Here is a 6,172-nt window from a genome sequence, read left to right as displayed (position 1 = left end):
ATTTGGCGGGAAACTGAAATTGAAATTGGTTTTTGAGGAAAGGAAATGGCACAGTAATTGTCTCACATCTCGGTTAACGCGTACTAACATCGCACAGCGCACGGGCGCCTTTGCGCTTCGCCGTCATTGAAACGCAGCAGCCGCGGCCGGGTTCGAACCAGGGAACTCCGGCTCAGTAGCCGAGCGCACTAACCACCGAGCCATCGTGACAGTAAATTTCTTTCTTTCTTTCTTTCTTTCTTTCTTTCTTTCTTTCTTTCTTTCTTTCTTTCTTTCTTTCTTTCTTTCTTTCTTTCTTTCTTTCTTTCTTTCTTTCTTTCTTTCTTTCTTTCTTGTTTCCTTACCTTAGACACAATCCAAGAGGGGGCCGAGGCTGCAGACGACAGAGCACATGACAAGGGCCCGGCCCCCTTGCACAATATACATAAAACAAAAATAGCATAACAAACTTCGGTAAAACAGTAGCAATGGGAATTAATACAAAAAGAGACTAGTTACTGTCAGAATTACATGTGATCACAGACATTTCGACTTTCTATACAATAGGATGATAGAAGAAAATAAAACAATAATTGAATGGTACTTCGGGAACATCATGCGTATACATCATTAAACCAAATGCATGCACCACACACTAGTTTTGAATCAGCAGTTTCATACTGAACAATTCCGGATAAAAGCATTTTTTTACGGGAAAGCGTTTATGAGCACAATTGATTTCTCTATAGCAATCGATATATCCGCAGGTCTTCCTGTCGGCAGGCTCGCCTTTTTTTGTTATTAATGTTTCTGCAAAAGCGTTCCCCATCGGTTTTCTATGGCAGGCTTAATTGCGGGAGGCGAACGACAGAAAACAGTTTTGAATAAAAATTTTTGCTGCATATCGGAAGAATGGACCATTACCTTAATTCACTATTTCCATAATAACATACCTTACAATTTTCCCATATTTAATTTTTGTCCAAGGTTATTGGACATGCTACGCCATCAGGCGCAACCATATGATATTCATCGCGAAGCCAAACGAAGTAGACCAGGCCACAGTTTGTAACAATTCATCACAAGAGCAGTGCAAGAGAGAATTAACATAGGTTACACTTCTTAGAATAACTGCAGCAGTGAAAATTCAACATTAAGAAACTTCCTGCAGTGTGTCTTAAAAGTTTGTACATCTTTATTAAAGTCTATCTGCATATCTTTTCTGTTCAAAACATTAGTTATGTGAAAACGCAATGCTTCTCCCGTAGTTAGTTCTACCTTGCGGCATTTTTTCGTTTTGGGTTTCGAACGCCGTATGATCTTGAAAGGGGTACTGCGCAAATATTTAGTCTGCACTTATGGATCCACCGCAATAATTTTAAGTAGTACACTTGGTCAGCCTTCAACATATTATATTTGACAAACAGTGGTTGCGTTCTCAAAGGCTGCTTACTTCCTTTACAATCTTCCAGTATGCGTAATATTTGCTTTTGTAAAACATTAATGATATGAACTGCGGCGCGACGACAACGGCACAAGAAAAGGACATGTTGCGCCGCAGTTCATTTCATCATGCACTAACCCGCCCCGCAGGCCATTATTCTTTAATACATTATAAGTTTGTAGTATTACTGGATGTCGTTCCCCAAATATATCATAGCTTATTCTGGGGTACACACTAGTGAATAGTACAGTGCCTGTTCTAAGCGTTCGGGTATTAGATGTCGTACTTTATAAATGCAGCCTGTAGCGTGAGACAGACTTGATTTCGGTTGAATAATTTAACCTCCGCAGCACTCCCCGTGCGTGTTTAAGCGACTTACGGCACCTGCTAATGGCACTCTTTAGGCGGAATCAAACACAGACCCCAGTTCTCAAAATCTTACAACACGGGAAGCACGATGCGTGGCCGTTCGATGGAAATTGAGCATGCGGTGGCCAAGATTGCCATGCAAAACCCAGAAGGTCGGTTTCTTTCAAAACCACGTGATCCAGTGACGGCGCCAATTAAAGAGAGGGGGGCGCCACGCCGAAAATTTGTCGGGCGCTTCTTTTTCGCCCTGAGGAGGAGTTTATTCATCATCATCATCATCATCATCATCATCAGCCTTATCAGTTTATTTCTATTCACTCGAAAACATCTCTTTGAATTTATAAATTGCGGCTGGTAATAATAATAATAATTGGTTTTTGGGGAAAGGAAATGGCGCAGTATCTGTCTCATATATCGTTGGACACCTGAACCGCGCCGTAAGGAAAGGGTAAAGGAGGGAGTCAAATAAGAAAGGAAGAAAGAGGTGCCGTAGTGGGGGGGCTCCGGAATAATTTCGACCACCTGGGGATCTTTAACGTGCATTGACATCACACAGCACACGGGCGCCTCAGCGTTTCGCCTCCATCGAAACGCAGCCACCGCGGTCGGGTTGCGGCTGGTAGCGAAAACGCGAAAGTGTCAAGCTTCGGCGCCCAAAATTTTCTTTTAATTTTATGCGGAACACTTTTTTTGGAATACGAATTTCAACGAGAGCTTAGGCGGTGCAAAATGCTTATCAGAGTCGGAGGTTCAGTGTCTACCCAGGTTGCACCGAACAACACAATAATGTTATGAAATTGTTTGGTTTATGGTTTATGGTGTTTAACGTGCCAATGCGACACAAGCTATGAGGGCTGCCGTAGTGAAGGGCACCGGACATTTCGACCTCCTGGAGATTTTTAACGTTCACCGACATCGCACAGTACACACGCCTCCAGAATTTCGCCTCCACCGAAATTCGACCGCCGCGGCCGGGATCGAACCAGAGTCGTCAGCAGCCGAGCGGAATAACCACTTGGCCACCGCGGCGACGAATTTGTTCTTAAGTTGCAGTAATGACATTGTGAAAAGATCTGGCCTTTAGGTTATCTCTCATTACAGCTGTATACGGCGTCCTTATCCTCAAGCGTACTCTCACATATAATAAGGAGCCTAAATTAAATTTTAAAGGAAAGATGTGTGAAGAAGACGAAGTGGATTAACCGAAGAATAAAGAAGAGGAAGAAGCATTCGGTGAGGTGGAGAGAGATGATTGGTGGAGAAGAGAAGACGACGACAAGGCTTACGTGGACTAACACCGAGGCTATAAAAGGGGGAGTGAGAGCGAGGCTCAGGGGGGAACAGCACAGAAGTGGAGGCTCCGGCGGGTCAGGGACACATCGGTTGGAAAAGAGCGACGCCAGCTACTGCTCCGGTGAGCTCGCGTTCTACGGCCGCCCCATAAATATTCTAACAGATTCTAAAGAAACGTGCAAAAACTACACGAAGGGCAGAATTAGCAAAACGGCCCTCAGGATACTCAGCGGGGTAGCCTCTACCGAGTTAAACAAAACCAGACACAATCTGATTTGGATCCCAGGCCACGCGGGGGTAGAGGGAAACGAAAGGGCAGACAGCCTAGCTCGAGGCGAAGCAATCCGAGCAGGACAGTCTAACGCCCCGGAGTTCCATCTGCCAGCCTGCGAGGGGGGATACGCCGAACTTTTAAACTTACACAGGGGGATCAGAATCAAATATCCACCACCAGACAAAGCTCTGACAAAGGAGGAGGCCACCATTTGGCGTAGACTACAGACAAGCACCTTCTCCAACCTACACATACTCAACAAAATGTTCCCATCACAATACAGGGCCACCTGCCCGTGGTGCGGAGCCACACCCACACTTTATCACATTACTTGGGAGTGCGAACGCAACAAAGCATTCCACAAACACGAACACCCGAGTGCGGAGCAATGGGAGAGCCGTCTCACCAGCAGTGAGCTCACGGCCCAACGGGCCTTAGTGAGGCACGCGGGCGAAGCAGCACGGCTCAGTGGAGCCCTGGAATAGGGGCCCACCCATGCTGCAGAGAAGGCTCCGATCGCGAGCGCCAAGAACGAATACGATGGAGCTTTCGAATCCGTGAATCTCTTGACTGTATCAATAAAAGTTTTCACTCACTCACTCTACGGCAACGCACCGTGGACTGCCTGCCGTGCCTGAGCCCGTTCCGGGGAGTCAACGGAGGATGCTACCACCTGCTACGGCCAGGGGTGTCTCCAGCGCTATTGCCACCCATCCGGGTGGTGCCCCAACGCCAACACCTCCACGGGTGCTTATCTTTGTCACGGATCTCTCCGGAGAACACTCGGACTGAAAGAATGGACTAGGCGACGGGTGTACCCACACAAACGCACATTTATTACACCCTACGTGACACACACACTAGAACACAAAATTAACACAACACACAAAGGCTATAAATACACACAACCCGGGCATACTACTACCAGCGTTCTACTATTCGTGGTCGGCGTTCGTACTCACGGTTGGTTTGGTGCGGCTGCGGCGTTGTATGGATCCAGTATCCGGTGTCGAGGCGGCGTTCGACGTGCTTGGGCTGGCGTCGGTGGCGGCGTTCGACGCGCTTGGGCTGGCGTCTCTGGTTGCGTCGTACAAGCTCCAGGTCCAAGCGCCCGTGGAGGTGATGCCGGTGTTGTTGGCGTTGGGGGCACCACCCGGATGGGTGGCAACATCTCTGGAGACACCCCTGGCCGTAGCACGTGGTAGCGTCCTCCGTTGACTCCCCGGAACGGGCTCAGGCACGGCAGCTCACCGGAGCAGTAGCCGGCGTCGCTCTCTTCCAGCCAGTTTCCCTGACCCACCGGAGCCTCCGCTTCTCTGCTGTTCCCCCAGTGCCTCGCTCTCACTCCACCTTTTATAGCCTCGTTATTAGTCCACGTAAGCCTTGTCGTCGTCTTCTCTTCTCCACCAATCATCTCTCTCCACCTCACCGAATGCTTCTCCACCAATTATCTCTCCACCTCACCGAATGCTTATTCTTCCTCTTCTTTATTCTTCGGTTAATCCACTTCGTCTTCTTCACACCTCTTTCCTTTAAAATTTAATTTAGGCTCCTTAATATATGTGACACGTACACACTTACAAAAGAAGGTTTAATATTTAGAATAGCAGGAAGTTGGGCAAGTTAATTCATGTTCATGGCTAGAATAAAGCGCGAAAGAAAAGCATGGACAGTAGGAACGACATGGACAACCGCTAACTCGCAACTGAGGTTTGTTCGAGAAAGAAACGAGAATAAGTAGAAAAGCGAACGAAAAACCAAACACACAAAAAGCCAACAACCGAACAAAGGCGCCAATTTTTTCCCGACACCCACGCAAAAGAATCAAACGAACAGCTCTAGAGTATCTTTGAAACTCCAGCGATGTGGCCAAAAATTCAAACTCCCTATCAGCTATTAAGCAAACCGAAGTTTGATGATGATGATGGATTTTTATGGCACAAGGGCGTCTATGGCCAAATAACGCCATGGCACAAGATATATTTCGATTACTCAAGGTTGGGTCAAAGACCCATTTTCCAAACATTTCACACTAGCCGAGCACCAGGCCAGGGGAAAACTTGTACCCATTGTATCACCGGTGGGTACCCGGCGGAACTGGGGATCGAGCCCCGCACCTCCCGCATGCGAGGCGGATGCTCAGCCACTCGGCTGATACATTTGACACTGTCTAGACGCATGTAAAAGGCTTCCATGATCTCGCGAACAATTTGGTCGCGGTGTCTGAAAAGAACCGTAGTCCTCCCAAACAGCGGAGTGCACTTTATCTTTTTTCTTCTGTAATTACTTTTACACGTGAGGCAATGTTTTGGCAAGTTATTAAGGCAGTCCCCACCTAATGGTCCTTTATGCTCTCCTAATCTTTTGTTAATGCACCGTCCTGTCTGCGCCACGTATAAGGCACCACAGGACATGGGTAACCTGTACACAATCCCGACGTCACACGTAACGAAAGGAGCTTTGTGCTTGATGGTGCACAAGTTTTTTCTTTTTTGTGCATTCTTTGCCCGTCTGCGATTTTTGTGCAACTAAGGATTTAGGTCTTGACCCTACCTCGACCTGCATTAACACCCTGCCACAAGCCTGCATGATTACATGCTTCGGATATCCGATTGATAGCCCGCACCTGTGCAGTGGCACTTTTATCTATTGAATGCGCGCAGGACCTCGAAATGGCTGTTTTGATGCACGAAGCTACAATGCATTTCTTAAGAACTCTGCAATGCCTGGGCGAGTAAATTAGTAGTGCTTTTTTTGCTCTAGGAAGGTGAGATCAAGAGACATAGCCAGGTTGGAACCACAATATATCTAGA

Source organism: Amblyomma americanum, chromosome 3, assembly GCF_052857255.1.
Source record: "Amblyomma americanum isolate KBUSLIRL-KWMA chromosome 3, ASM5285725v1, whole genome shotgun sequence".
Lineage (NCBI taxonomy): Eukaryota > Metazoa > Arthropoda > Arachnida > Ixodida > Ixodidae > Amblyomma > Amblyomma americanum.
Note: the sequence above shows the minus strand (reverse complement) of the source record.